Here is a 16564-nt window from a genome sequence, read left to right on the forward strand (position 1 = left end):
CATGTATAGCTTCTCCTTGTCCCAATCTATGGCAGATTTATTACTTTTCCCACTATTCCTCAGTGACTGAAGCCAGTGATGCATCTTGTTTATTTTTAGTTTCAATTTGTCTAGATTTCTTTACATCTAAAATCTCTGATGGTTTTAAAAATTATGATTTCATAGCTTATCCAGGATATTCTAATTACTTTGGGAGTGATATTATAACCAAAATATCTACATTTTAACTGGAAGCATAAATACCCTTTGATAAAAAATTTTGTTTTCTCTTTGATGAATTATCACAGCAATTTTGAAAAATGTTATTGCTATTAAAATTGAAAACAGTTTTAATTATACTTCATACAAAATGTTTCATTCTGTGTATATTAGAAGCTGAAAATACAGTAGTTGGTCACTGCTTTTCTTTTCAAAATGACTCTGGATAGTTTAAATGTGGTAAATTTAATGTCACCTTTTACAGTGGTTAGTCGATTTTGCTTTGTGGCAACCATTTATATATCAAAACAGCTACAATATGCTAAGTAGTGGATGTGGCTTGTGCATACCTGATTGAGTATATAAATCACCTTATGGACAGGGACTAACATTCATAGAAGTTGCTACCAGGTGGCAATTCAAAGTTATAATTAGCTATGGTACCTAATTATGACACTTCAATGTCATGGCGTAGAAATCATTAGGACTCCAAGACAATATATGCCCTGTTAACATATAACCAAGCATCATTAGTATATTACATTCTGTTAGAGGAGTGTGAACTTGAAAATACACAAGAAGAATTAAAATATGTTTATACATTATTCTGCATTATAGAAATATTTGAGGGGATAGAAAAATATATGCGGATGATTAAGATGATAAAAATAATTAGGAATTCAGAAAAAAAATAAAATAGACACAAAGCTAAATCACAAATGATATAAAAAAGTTGCTGTAGTCTTTTTGCAATATAAGAAACAAGTTGAACTCTGAGCTGTCTAGGTTTTCACCTCTGTCAGCCTGGTTTTTACTGGTCGAGTGGTGGGACTTACAAATGTAGATTAGATCATAATAGGGAAATGATTTTAATTCTTGGAGCTTTAGATGTTGCCTGTGATATGTAGTTTTTAAAATTGTCCCTTCAAGTCACATATTCTTCTGCTTAATCTTTCCTTAAGTTCCAGGCAACCACGTTTGATCAGTTATTCTCATTAATTAGAGTCTTATCAAAGAGAGGCTTCAGTAATTCCTCAAATACCTGACAATTCCCTTGAGCAGAAAGCCACCTAAGTGTCAGGTCTCTTACCCCAGGCCTCACCACCCAAGTTTGGACTATCCACAGGAAATGTGCCATGAGTTGCTGAAACAGATTGCCAGCAACGTTCTCTTCCTTCAGGCTTGCCACACTCAATGATGTTCCCTTCACATCTGCTCAAGTGTTCCCCATCAAGTGGGGGATTAGAGTTTTATGAGGGGGTTTCTTCTCTTGCTTATTTTTATACTTATAAAGAGCTAACTCCAGCTGCTTTTTATTGAGAACTTTGTACAAGAAATCACTATTCTTTATTCTCTCTCTTGCCAACCTTAAGTCTTTAATAGCAAACCATACTCTATCAAGTTTTATCATGGTAAAATAAGCTTTGTTTCTTTTTTCCTCCAAAATTTCAAGACAATAAAATGAGTGTAGTGCTATTTAAGCTGTGAAGAAAGAAACACAATGTTGAGCTGCACCCTGAAGACATGTCCTTTGTATTATAATGCTTTTTATCCACAGATGTTAGTTGAAAATTGATATAATGGTGTTTCTTGTAAGTCTACCAGAAACAAAACAAAACAAAAAACATTTAAAAAGTAGAATAGATGTAATTGTATGTGATAAATGAGCCTGGTGGAATTGTACTAGAAACCCATAGGGAATAATTATCAGTGGCACCTGCAGAGGAATTATAAGCAGCTGCAGAATTTGATTTTTGAATAAGAAAACAGGAAAAATAACTTAAAAACTGGTATTAAGAATTGAAAAGTTAGAGATCAGAATATGGAATGAGAAGATGATTTAATCAGGATTTCAATCCAAAAATAGCTAGAGGGTTTTTTTTAATTATAAAAAAAAATGTACAGGGTCATTTAAGGAGGAGATGGGAAAAGCATTGAGTTTGAATTTTACACAAAAATTGGGAGTCACACTTAGGAATATAGAAGCTTCTAAATTTAGAAATTGGTTTGTTAGCATGCTGCAATAAAAAGTATATTAACTCTGAAGACAAAGAAATGCCCAGTCTACTGTGTAATCTACAAGCTACATGGTCTTTGAAAGTTATCTGGCATTTATGATCATTTGTTTACATAATTGTATGGTGAAGATCAAATGAATTCGCATTTGTTTTATGCTTTGTGCAGTGCTTAGTGCACATATTACTACATATTTTGAAAATGTGTGTTCTCATTTTATCCCTTTTTATTATTTTGGTAATTTTACAAAACTTAAAGTCTTGAATATAGATAGATAAATAATATATGCACAAAGGCAATTCTCATTATTTGAAATAGTTATGTTCTGTAAAGTATCTGTAACACTGAAGTAGTGAATACTGAACTATTGCTCTTAGAGGACAGGCACAGTTAGGTTCCTGTGAGCCTCTGGTCACATTTTCATCAACCTATCAATATTTGACCTTGTCTTATGTGTTTATCTGTTTAGAAATCCTATATAATACATATTATTTGTTAATTTATTCCTGAACAAAGCCTATCTAACTAGTGTGTAGTTGACTCTTGAACAATATGGTTTTGAACTATATGGGTCCACTTATATGCAGATTTTTTCAATAAATACAGTATAATACTGTAAACGTATTCTCATGTTCTTAACATTTTTTTCTAGTTTTATTGTAAAAACACAGTATATAATATGTATCATGTACAAAATATGTGTTAACTGTTTATATTATCAGTAAGGCTTCCAGGCATTAATAGGGAAGTAGGAGGTACATTTTGGGGGAGTCAAAACTTACACATGGATTTTTGACTGTGCAGGGTGTCAGCACCCTTAAACCCCACATTGTTCAGGGGTCAACTGTATTTTCTTCATAAGGCACATCACAGCCTTCTAACATTTAGGAACACTATGTAGCATTTTTGCACGACACTGGGGGGTGCATTTTAAACAAACAAAAAAAAACCCAAAGATTAAAAAATCATGGCCTTAAGTATATTACAGAAAAGACACTTGTTTACAGCTTGAGATCTGAACCAAGGCAGAGTGTTTGTTGCCTTGTTTGACCTGAGTTGGGAACATGCTCATTGGGTGACTCAAATGTTTCTCCGCTCCCTGCATGTCCACAAATAACTGCAGAAGTGCTGTGTATTGGTTTTGGATAGACTGAATTTTTTCTCTCAAATGAGAAAACCACAGAGGAAAAAAAATGGAGAAAGTGTTTTGTACCCTAGTTTTAATATATATTAATATACTTACTTTTATTGTTGAAGGCTCAAAATTGAAAATTTCAAACTTTGAGAGAGCCTAAAGGAGGCAGACCGTCAAACACTTCATGACTATTATTTTAATTGAGGAGAGTGATGGGAATATTCGGATATGTTTTGAATTTAGTCTAACCTGAAAATGATTTAAGTGAGTTATTTGAAAATTAAGAATTAAAGGTTCTTAAACTGACTGTAAAAACAAAAATAAGTACAGCAAAAATAATTGAAAACTAAATTATATCAACAGGAAAATAGTGAACTGCTGCTGGAAAATTGGTCCTGGGATAAATGTTGAAATGCAGACAAAAAACAAAAAAAAAAAGAAGAAGAACAAGAAAGTATTTCTTTTCTGAAGAAATTGAGAACTCCCTGATGTTGGATTGTATGGTGATATGTTTAAGGTGAACTCTTTTTCTAGTAGAACTTCATCCCATGAGACTATCATGGGACAAACCTTTCCCTAAGCCAGGCTGCACTACTTTTCTTGAGGCTCTGTTGGTTGAGTTTTTCCACAATTGAATCATCTAGAATAATTTGATTCCTAAGAGCAATGTACCTACTCAGTGGTTGTTTTTCTAAGAACCTCCATAGAGTTGTGCATATTAGTAAGGTAGGATAAGATGAACAACTCCACCACTGAGAGTCACTCTTGTTTGAAAAAGAAGAAAAACAAGCAACTCAAGCATAACCCCTTCCGGTATCTCTTGATCTGCATGCATCTCTTCATCACTAATATACTTGAACCTCCTACATGCCTCAATCATTGAACTTCTGTATTCCACTCTCTACTGCCCACCTCTTTATTTTCCCTCTGTAGGAATAAAGTCCTTGAAAATAGAGACTATGTCTTATTCATTAATGTGTTTTAAGTCTTTGGCACTGTACTTGGTACATTGAATATTTTTCAAAGAAATTTATTAAATGGGGGCAGGAGGAGATCTAGAAGTTATGAAGTTCAGTTGTAATAACAGGGCGAGAGGAGGCCCACTGCATGTCACAAAGAGAGGAGAGAGTGTCTGTTTCCAGCTGGGCAGTAAAGTTGGCCTGGCGGCCTTTCCTCCATCTGTTTTTGATGATGCCATTTATACCTCAATTTTCACTCAGAAAAAACCATTACCGCTCCAATATTCTATTTATGTAAGATTAAGTTTCTGAAATCTGTTTTTATTCTCATTCTGCTATAGAGGGGAAGAAGGCGAAGGACCATGAGTTTGTTTCATTTTCTTTATATATGCTGATTGTTATTACTAATTTCAGTCAAAACCAATAATTCAAATGGATACTTTTCCTAATTGGTGAACTACACCTAGCTACATAGGCCTGTGTGTGTGTGTGTGTGTGTGTGTGTGTGTGTGTGTGTGTAGATGTACATTTGTGTGTATACTGAATTAGAGAATTTATCCAAGGAGCATATATTAAGAAAACATAACATAGAGACAGCACTTGTAGAAAAAGAATCTCAGAAACAGAACTGATTGTAAGAACATATGATTCCTTAGAAATATGCAACATATTAAGGAAGATAGTGTCAGATATACCAAAAGATGTAGAAGAAGGGTCTAAATCAGTGTGATGTTTACTTTAAAGGACTCAGAGATTGCAGGTAATATCCGTTATTAACATATAATAGCAATGTCCCACAAACCTCCTGTCATACTAATGATATCACCCAGCAGATAGTCAAATATTTTCAATCAATAACAAAGGCAGAAACTTTACAACTTGCCATATGCAGTCTAATAATTATGGAAGAATATATGTCTGAGGGCCTTGCCAAATTCCAGTGTCTAATTTAGCACTAAAGTGAGACAAATCTGGAAGTTTTCAAACTGATCATTAAAGAGTTTAAACACCGGGAATACTCACTAGACTGTTCAGTCCTCAAATCAGTCATCAGAAATACTATTTACAGAAAATGCCAAATCATGGGCAACCTGAATTGACAAAGGTAAATGGCTTGTGTCACCTCTTCACAATTTCTAGTTTCTCCAAATAATGCGTTCTCTGTTGTCTTTTATTAAAAATATTTTTTTTTTCTGAAAACATTTTCACATGCATTCATGTCATTTAATGCTTTTTAATTGTTGATTCTTGTATCTTTTACTACTTGAGAAAAACTTTGTGGTTTCTCTTCTGGTAATATCTCTTAAAAAAAAAAAACAAGAATTGCTTTAGTTTAATGCATTTTTTTTCATGGAACCAATTGTCATAGAGTAGCCTCTCAAAATTAAAGGTCTAAGAAAAGTGTATAGTAAATTCACTATGCTGTCTGTCACTACTAGCCAGACATGCTTACAATACTTCCGGTATGAATTCAGAGCTGTACTACGGATGGATAAAATAATCACCAGCAGTTAATTTCATTACTTAACATTATTTGGGTATGGAATAATGAAATAACTATATATATACCGTGCATAATAATTAGTTTCATAGGAACAGTCCACAGTCTTGTTGGTATTTCCAATATATCGGGATGTTGTATGCCTCATTATCATATTCCAATACTCAGTTTTCATCACATTTTTCTTACGAATACAGAAGGTTATACAGAAAGGCTGACTTTTGCCAATTGCCTATTGCCTGTTTTTACCTTTTCTAATTTTTTTTTTATTGAAGTATAACCAACATAGTATTGTAGCAATTTCAGACATACAACATTAATGATTCAACAATCCCATATACTTCTAGGTGCTCATCAAGACAAGTATACCCCTTTATCTATTTTACCCAGCTCCTCACCTTCCTCCCCTCTGGCAACCACCACTTCTCTGTATTTAAGAGTCTGCATTTGTTTGTCTCTTTTTTCTTTGTTCATTTCTTTCGTTTCCTAAATTCCACATATGAGTAAAATCATGGTATTTGTCTTTTTCTGACTTATTTTACTTAGCATACTACCCTTTAGGTCCATCTGTGTTGTTGCAAAAGACAAGATTCCATTATTTTTCATGGCTGAGTTATATTCCATTGTATATATATCCCACATCTTCATTATCTGTTCACTTATGGGTGGACATTGGGCTGCTTCCACATTTTGACTATTGTAAATAATGCTGCAGTTAAACATAGGGGTGCATATTTCTTTTTGAATTAGTGTTTTTGTTTTCTTTGGGTAAATACCCAGTAGTGGAATTACTAGATCATATGGTAATTATACTTTTAATTGTTTGAGGAATCCATACTGTTTCACACAGTGGCTACGCCAATTTGCATTCTCAACAACAGTGCATGGGGGTTTTCCCTTCTCTCCACATCCTTGCCAACACTTGTCATTTCTTGTGTTTTTGATTTTAGCCATTTGACTCATTATTGATTTTAGCCAACTGCCTCACTATTGCTTTTTTTTTAACTTTTTAAGTTAAAAATTAATATCAGCATTTTTATATATTATAACTTTCAATTTATTGTTTGCAGTAGCAAAAGATTGAAAGTTAACTTAAATCTAACATAAGAGTGACTAAGTCAATTGCAGCACACCCATACCATGCAGCCATTAATTAAATAATGCGTAGGTCTATATGTGCTATAGTGACTCAATCTCCAGGTTATATTATATTAAAAAAATTGAAGGACAAGTTAACTACAATATACATAGATGTGTGTGAACTACATATATTTAGTATATTTATATACTTCTGCATTTATGTTATGTTTTTTAATGTTTTATTGAGATATAGTTGACATGAAATATTAGTTTCAGATGTACAATATAATTTAATGTTCATATAAATTATGAAATGATCATTATAAATTGTTATCATCAGTCACCATATAAAGTTATTACAATATTATTTATTCTCTAAGCTCTACTTTATATTCAGGTGACTTATTCTATAACTGGAAGTTTGTATGTCTTAATCACCTTTACTCATCCCCTCAACCACTTTCCTCTGGTAACCACCATTTTGTTCTTTGTATTTATGAGTCTGTTTCTGTTTTGTTTTGTTCATTTTTTTTTTATTACACATCTAAGTGAAATCATACAGTATTCATTTTTCTGTGTAATTTCTCTTAGCGTAATACCTTCTAGGTCTGTCCATCCTGTTGCAATTAACAAGATTACATTCTTTTTTATGGCTAATATTTCACTGTATATATGTACCATACATACTTCATCCATTTATCTATCAATAGACACTTAGGTTGCTTCCATATCTTGGTTATTGTAAATAATGCTGCAATGAATGGAATGCATATATCTTTTTGAAGTAGTATTTTCATTTTGTTCAGATAAATACCCAGAAGTGGAATTGCTGGATGATACTGTAGTTCTATTTTTAATTTTTTGAAGAAATTCCAAACTGTTTTTCACAGTGGTTGCACCAGTTTACTTTCCCAGCAACATTGCATGAGGGTTCTCTTTTCTCCACATCCTGACCAACACATGTTATTTCTTATCTTTTTGATAATAGCCATTCTCACAAGTGTAAAGTACCATCTCATTGTGGTATTGATTTAGGTTTCCTGGATGATTAATGATGTTAAGCATTTCATATGCTTATTCACCATCGGTATGTCTTTTTTGGAAAAATGTCCATTCATATTTTCTGCCAATTTTTTGATTGTTTCTTTTTGTTGTTGTTGAGTTGTGTTCTTTATATATTAAGATATCATCACCTTATTGGATATATCGTTTCCAAGTATCTTTTCCCATTCAGTAGATTGCCTTTTTTTCTTGTTAATGGTTTCCTCTGCTGTTCCAAAGCTTTTAGTTTGATGTGGTCCCATTTCTTTATTTTTGCTTTTGTTGCCCTTGCCTAAGGAGACAGATCCAAAATAATGTTTAGACTGATGTCAAAGAGCTTAAAACATGTTTTCTTCTAGGAGTTTCGAGGTTTCAGGTCTTAAATTTAGGTCTTTCATCCATTTTGAGTGTATTTTTCTATATGGTGTAAGAAACTGGTTTAGTTTTGCCCTTTTGTATGTACATGTCACTTGTGCCAACATCAATTATTTGAGACTGTATTTTCCCCATTATACATTCTTGCCTCATTTGTTGTAGATTATTTGACCATATAAGTATGGGTTTATTTCTGGGATCTCTATGCTGTTCCTTTGACCTGGGTGTCTGTTTTTGTGTCACTACTATGCCGTTTTGATTATTTTATTACCTTTATAGTATAGTTTGAAATCAGGGAATATGATACTTCCAGATTTGTTCTTTCTCAAGATTGCTTTGGCTATTTTGGTTCCATACAAATCTTACAATTACTTGTTCTAGTTCTGTGAAATTTGCAATTGGTATCTTGATAGAGATTGCTCTGGATAGTAACAGCATTTTACCAGTGTTAATTCTTACACTCCATGAGCACAGTAGGATTCATTTACTTGTGTCCTCTTCAATTTCTTTCCTCAATGTCTTATAGTTTTCAGACCTCCTTGGTTAAATCCATTTCTATGTATTTTACTTTTTGTTGTAAGTGTAAATGGGATTTTTTTTAAATTTCTGTTTCTGCTAGTTTGTTTTTAGTATAGAAATGTAACAGATTTCTATATATTAATTTTATATCTTGAAAGTTTACTGAATCCATTTATTCTAATAGTTTCTTTTCTTCCAGTTGTCTTTAGGGTTTTCTTTATTATCGTGTCATCTGCAAAGAATAAGTTTTACTTCTTTCTTACCAATTTGGATGCCTTTTATTTATTTTTCTTGTCTGATTACTGTGGTTAGGACTTCCAGTACAATGTTGAATGAAGGTGAAAATGGGCATCATTGTCTTGTTCCTGATCCTAGAGGAAAAGTTTTCAGTTTTTCACTACTGAGTACGATGTTAGCTGTGGGTTTGCCATACATGGTCTTTATTATGTTGAGGTACCCTTTCTGATAGTTTTTATCATAAGTTGGTGTTAAATTTTGTCAAATGTTTTTCTGTGTTGAGATGATCATATATTTATCTTTCATTTTGGTAATGTATATATCATTTTGATTAATTTATGGAAACTGAACCATCCTTGCATCCTTGGAATAAACCCTACTTGATCATAGTGTATGATTCTTTTCATGTATTATTGAATTGAGTTTGCTAATATCTTGATGAGAATTTTTGCATATCTACTTATCAGGACTATTGTCCTGTAATTTTCTTTTTCTTTAATGTCTTAGGTTCTGGTATCAGCATAATGCCAATGTCATAGAATGATCTTGGAATCCTTCCTCTTTATTTTATTTTTATTTTTATTTTTGGAATTTGTTTGAGAAGTATAACTTAAATGTTTGGTAGAATTTACCTGTGAAGTCATCTGATCCTGGACTTTTGTTTCTTGGAAAATTTTTGATTACTGATTCAATTTCACTACTACTTACTGATATCCGTTAAGATTATTATTTCTTCCTGATTCAGTCTTGGAAGGTTGTAAATTTCTAGGAATTCATCCATTTCTTCTAGGTTGTCAATTTTTTTTGATGTATAATTGTCCATAGTAGTCTTTTATACTATGTGTCATTTGTATTTTCAAAGTACCACCTCTTAGATTTATTGACCTTTCCTAATTTTTTAGTCTATATTTCATTTCCTTCTGCTCTGAACTTTATTATATCCTTCTTTTTATTATTTCCTTCTTTCTGCTAATTCTGTTCCTCTAGTTTCTTTAGATGTGAGGTTACACTGTTTATGACTTTTTCTCATTTCTTGAGGTAGGTCTCTTGCACTGTATCAAAATTGCTTTTGCTACATCCCATAAATGTAAAATGTTGTTTTTCCATTTGCACTCCTAGCAACCTATTTTTGATATTTATTGGATTTCTTTGTTGTCGCATTGGTTGTTAGTAGCATGTTGTTTAGACTACACATATTTTTATTGTTTCCAGTTTTTCTTTTGTAATTTATAGTTTCATAATGTTATGGTTGAAAAAGATGTTTGATATGATTTCAGTCTTTTAAATTTATTGAGACTTATTTTTTGGTTTAATATGTCATCTATACAGGAGGATGTTCCATATGCACTTGAAGAGAATGAGTAGTCTACTACTTTTAGATGGAATATTCTGTATATATCTATTACGTCCATCTGGTCTTATGTGTCATTATTGATAGGTATGTACTTAATGCCATTTTGTTCATTATTTTCAGGTTCTTTTTCACTTCTTTTTTTTTCTTTTTCTCTCTTGTGATTTGATCACTTTTTTAGTGTCACGTTTGGATTTCCTTCTCTATTTTTTTTTTTCTGTTATCTGTTATAGGTCTTTGAATTGTGGTTGTCATGAGGTTTTTATATAACAACCTATAAATATAGCAGTTTAAATGTTGGTCATGTAAGTTTCAACACATTCTAAAAGCACTACATTTTTACTACCTCCTCCAGGTTTTATGTTTTTGATGTCATAATTTACATCTATTTATTTTGTGTATACCTTAAAATAATTGTTGTTTATATGATTGATTTTTGTTACATTTTCTTTTAGCCTTCATGCTAGCTTTATAAATGATTGATCCACAACCTTTACTAGATGTTTGCTTTTACCAGTGAGGTTATTTCTTTCATGACTCTTACTTGTAGATATATCCTCCCCACTTCCCCTCATTTAAACAAGTCTCTTCAACATTTCTTGTAAGGGTGGTTTTGTAGTGATGAATTCCTTCAGTTTTTCTTTTTTCTGGGAAACTCTTTAGCTCTCCTTTAATTCTGACTGATAAGCAGGTAGAGTATTCTTGGTTGTAGTTTTTTGCCTTTCAGTACTTTGAATACATCAAGCCACTCCCTTGTGGCCTGCAAAGTTTTTTGCTGAAAAATCAGCTGACGGCCTTCTGGAAGTTCTCTTGTACATAACTAGTTGTTTTTCTCTTGCTGCTTTTGAGATTCTTCATTTTTATTTTTTGACATTTTAATTATGTATCTTGCTGTGGACTCCTTTGGGTTTATCTTATTTGGGGCTCTCTGTGATTCCTAGAACTGAATGTTTGTACCCTTCCCCAGATTAGGGAATTTTTCAGCTCTTATTTCTTCAAAATGTTTTCAGCCCTTCTCTGTCTCTTCTTCTTTGACCCTTATAATGCAAATGTTAGTATGCTTCATGCTGTCACAGAGGTCACTTATACTATCCTTATTTTTTAAAAATATATTTTCTTTTGTTGTTCTGCTTAAGTGTGTTTTCCACTATCCTGTGTTCTAGGTCATTGATCAACTGTTCTTCATCATACAATTTGCTGTGGAATCACTCTAGTGTATTTTTCATTTCAGCCATTCAATTCTTAAGCTCTAATTGGTTTTTGTATTTTTCTATTATCTTATCTCTTTATCATTTAGGTATATTATATCCATTTTGTTTAGTTCTTTTTCTAACTTTTATTCTTTCATTTGGAATGTATTTAGAGAATGTATTTCTATGTTTCTTCACTTTGAATGACTCTGAGTTTGTTTCCATGTATTAAGTAGATCAGCTATGAGTCCTGGTCTTGGAAGGAGTGGCCTTATGTAGAAGACCCAAAAGTCAATCCCTCTTGGTCACCAGAACCCCTGTGAGGTCTGTTTGTGCCCTCCTGTCCTGACAACAGCTGCCGGTGGATTGGTGGGTGTGGCTGGTCCCTAGCCCAGCTAGGTGCAATGCCCAGTTGCAATTGCCACAAGTGGGCAGGGCTGGCCCCTTGGACAGCTGGCTGAGGCCAGGCTGCAGCTGCCACTAGCATGATGGTGGATTGGCTGGCTTGCTCTGGGGAAGGAGCTCCTTTGGGGAAGCACTGGTCCCAATGAAGGCCACTCACCTGGTGTAGCACAGAAGCAGCCACTTTGGGAGGGGCACTAGTCCCAGCCAAAACCCCTCACAGGTATTATGGCAGGTGAGGAGCCAGTTTGGAGGAACACAGGCCAGAGTTGGCAGGTTTGATCCACAGAAGAATGCTGGAGTGGGGCATGCAGTGCTAGCTAGCAAGGTAGATGGAGAGTGTCAGAAAAGGCACCTGCCAATGCTGGGTTAGTAGGTAGGAGAGTTAAAAAGAAAATGGCATCTGATAGCCCTTCCATTCCCAGGGGAAGTTCCTACAGATCATTGCTCCTCTAAATACACCCTAAAACTAGTAAGTCTCTTTCACATGTGGCTCAGGCACTTTTCAAACTGCTGCCTCTGCACTGCAACTCAGAGCAAGTGAGTTTGGGTGTGGGCCTTTTAAGTGTGAGGTCTCAATTTCCTATAGCCCTCTGGCTTTCTGGGATTTAGCCACACTGGTTTTCAAAGCAAGATGGGGGGGGGGGCGGATGGCTCATCCTCCTACTGCAGTTCCCAAAGATCAGGGTGACAAATGTGGAGTTTAAACCCTAGTTCCTCAAGGAGGACCTCTGCATTTGTCTTGCCCCTCCCATGTGTGTGTCAATATGCAGGGGTATGGATCCTGATTAGACCATATCTCTAACCCTCCTAACCATCTTCATGTGGTTACTTTCTAGCATGAGTTCTGGTAGAGCTATTTTGCTACTCTTCAAGTCATTCATAGAAGAAAGTTGTACTATGGGTAGTTTTGTTATGTTGGTGGAAAGAGGTGAGCTCAGGATCTTTCTACTCTACCACCTTAATGCCCCTCTTTTTGAGATTGTTTATTTTTTAAAAATATGCTGATAAAAATGTTCACCCCAAGAAATTATGGGAATTGTATTTATTGGTAATATTGTTTTTAAAACTCTTATTCATTTTGTATTTTCCAAATTTTTAACAACTCCTCAAGGTGGGGGCTAAATCATTGAATTAAGCCATTTCTTCATTTTATGTGTGTGTGTATGTGTATATTTAAATGTGTATGTATGTATATGTGTATATATGTGTGTGTATATTTATAAGTTTTCTTTCTACTTCAGATGCATCCCAGAAAATATTGTTATATGTATAGTTGGAATATTTTTAAAGTTCTCTTGTGGTTTATTCTTTGACTCATATTCCACATGAAGTCTCTTGTTTAATTGTCTCCATATTTGGGCATTTCCCAGATTACTTTCTAGAATTGATTTCTAATTCACATCCTCTGCGGTCATTGAACACACTATGTATGATTTCATTCCTTTTACATTTACTTACCTTTGTATAATGGCACAGAATATGATATATGTGAATGTTCATGAGCATTTGAACAGAATATGTATTCTGCTGTCCTTAAGGGTAGAGTTCTATAAATATCAATTAGGTTTACTTGGTTAATGGGGACCAGCTGTGGAGCTTGGGCTGGGGTGGGGGTGGGGTTGACTGAAAAGGACCAGGAGGAAACTTTATGAGGTGGAAAATGTTTTATATCTTGATTGTGGTGCATTTTATCATAGTAAATTATACTTTCAGTAAAGATGATTTAAAACAAAAAATAACCTCCCAGTTACTGCTCCATTTCTTCATAATTCGCGATGCTAAACACTTGAAAATAGTTATCTAAATTCACTGCTTCTACTCTCTCTCCTCTCATTCTTTGTAATATATTCACAAATCCAGTTTCTGCCTCTACCACTCCACTCTGCTATTTTGAGACTTCCACATGAGGCTCCCGCTCTGTAGTTATTGATTCGTTGTCCCTCAGTTTCATTCCAGTCTTCCTCCTTCCTTCCTTCCCTCCTGACACTTGGGCTGAGACTGACTCTTTCCCTCAGGACTTTGCCATGACATCCTCCTATATCCCACTTGATGGAAATACTGAAAGGGAATGGAAAGTTGGGGGAGGGGAAATATAGCTTCTTTTCGTTTTCTTTTATATTGTTGTTCATGTAAGAATCAGCTCAGTAGCAACAAATGGTTACTTATTCCTGTTTCCAGCTTTCTTTTTCACTCCTGGCATCTGCACAAAGAACCTTCTCCTCCAGGAAAGAAGCCCCAGCTTCACAGTCCCTCCTCAGTCCTCCTACTTGTCATTAATCGCATCTATTCTCTTCTGCCCCAAACACCCAGGTGGTTAGCTGTTTCCTGCAGACACTAATTTGTATGTTATCTTAGGATCTCATTTTCCTCTTTCAGTTTTACCTCACCGTGACTCCAAAGCCCTGCCTTCCTGTTTGAACTGCTTACTGCTTCTGATTTTTTGACTGAGCTAGAATAATAGAAAACTCGGTGCTAGCAGGAAACATACTTTCAAATTTGGGAGTATGGCATTCATTTTGTAAGTGCTTGGACTCAAATTGAGGGCTGAGAGTTTTAGAACTTGAAGAGTATGTACCTATTTTGAAAGGACCATTTGCTGGTAGTTTCAACAGCCTCTGAAAAAGTTACTAGAAGAAAGTAGTGTTTGGGAAAGTTCAGATGGGTATGAATTTCTTGATAACATGTCATTATGTAAATATGGTATATTCATTATAATTACTTATTTTACGTAGTATTCAGCTATGTCCATATATTTAGTTATTTATTCTTTTTTGGAGTAGACAAATTTAAGTTAAATTAAGTTTATATGTTTTGATACAGAAAACACATAACTTATAGGATGGAGCTTGGAATCTAAGAATCAGGTAAAAACTTGAAGTTTGCTCTTGGATATACATTTAATAACGCTGGATTATACATTTCTCTGTTGCAAAGCAAATAAATAGCACTATTTGAGAACTATGTCCCTTCCAGTTTTATTTTTTTTTAAGTAGCCTCCATGCCCAACATGGATCCCAACATGGGGCTTGAGCTCATGACCCCGAGATCGAGACCTGAGCGAGACCAAGAGTCAGTCACTGAATTGACTGAGCCACCCAGGCACCACTTGTGGTTTCTTACAGTACAGATATAGAGATATTTAGAACAAATTAGTTTCAAATGCAGATCACAATAGTACACAAACCTGAAGGAACAATTTGTGTAATGGAGGAAAATGGTAAGTATCTAGGGTGAAAAATATATTCTTGGCTAGAGATGGAAAAAATACAATATTTAGAGGATAGACTAACAAATAGAATGGATGAACCAGCTCAAAAATGAAGATAGGCAGGGGCACCTGGGTGGCTCAGTCATTAGGCGTCTGCCTTCAGCTCAGGTCATGATCCCAGGGTCCTGGAATCGAGCCCCACATCGGGCTCCCCACTCCGTGGGAAGCCTGCTTCTCCCTCTCCCACTCCCCCTGCTTCTGTTCCCTCTCTCGCTGTGTCTCTCACTGTCGGATAAATAAAATCTTAAAAAAAAATTTTTTTTTAAATTTTAAAAAAATGAAGATAGGCAAAAATGAAACAGGCAAATGTTCAAATATTTTTAAAACAATCAAACTTTTAATATTTGTTATGGAACTTCTAATGACATGTATAATTGCATTTATAGTTATTTGCTGTTATGGTACATTTTAAGATAGAGGACTCCTTCTTTATATAATTTTATTTAACAATAATGTAACTTATTTATTCATTGAGGCATGGTTGACATACCATATTAGTTTCCAGTGGACAACATAGTGATTCACCATTCGTATACAAAGAGAAATGATTATTACAGGAAGTCTGCTTACCATCTGTTAACTTACACATTTAATACAATATCATTGCTTATATTCCTCATGGAATACATTATGTTACCCTGACTTTATAACTGGAAGTTTGTACTTACTCCCTTTCACTTACTTCATCCCCCCACCCAACCATCTAGCAACCATGAATCTGTTCTGTGTCTATGAGTCTGGATATTGTTTGTTTGATTCCATATATAAATGAAATTATATGTTTGTCTTTCTCTGACTTATTTTGCCTAGCATAATACACCTAAGGGCCATCCATGTTGTTGAAAATGTCAAGATTTCCTTTTTTTATGCCTGAGTAGGATTCTGTCTTACATATATACTATTCCTTCTTTTGCTGTTCCATCATTGATAGACACCTAGGTTGTTTCCATAGCTTGGCTATTGTGAATAATGCTACAGTGAATCTAAGAGTGCATAGCTCTTCTCATGTTAGTGTTTGGGGTTGTGTTTTTTGTTTGTTTGCTTGTTTTTTGATAAATAGCCAGCACTAGAATTGTTAGTATTGTAGCTCTAATTTTAATTGTTTAAGGAAACTTTATCCCATTTTCCATAGTAGCTGCATCACCTTACATTCCCAGTAAGATGCATGAGGGTTCCTTTTTCTGCACATTCTTGCCAACACTTTTTTGTATATTTGATAATAGCCATTCCAACAGGTATAAATGACTATCTCCTTGTGGTTTTGTTTTGCATTTCCCTGATGATTTGTG

This window comes from Eumetopias jubatus, unplaced genomic scaffold, assembly GCF_037043125.1.
Source record: "Eumetopias jubatus isolate StellerSeaLion01/CBP00866 unplaced genomic scaffold, mEumJub1_p1.0 scaffold_2, whole genome shotgun sequence".
NCBI classification, from domain to species: domain Eukaryota; kingdom Metazoa; phylum Chordata; class Mammalia; order Carnivora; family Otariidae; genus Eumetopias; species Eumetopias jubatus.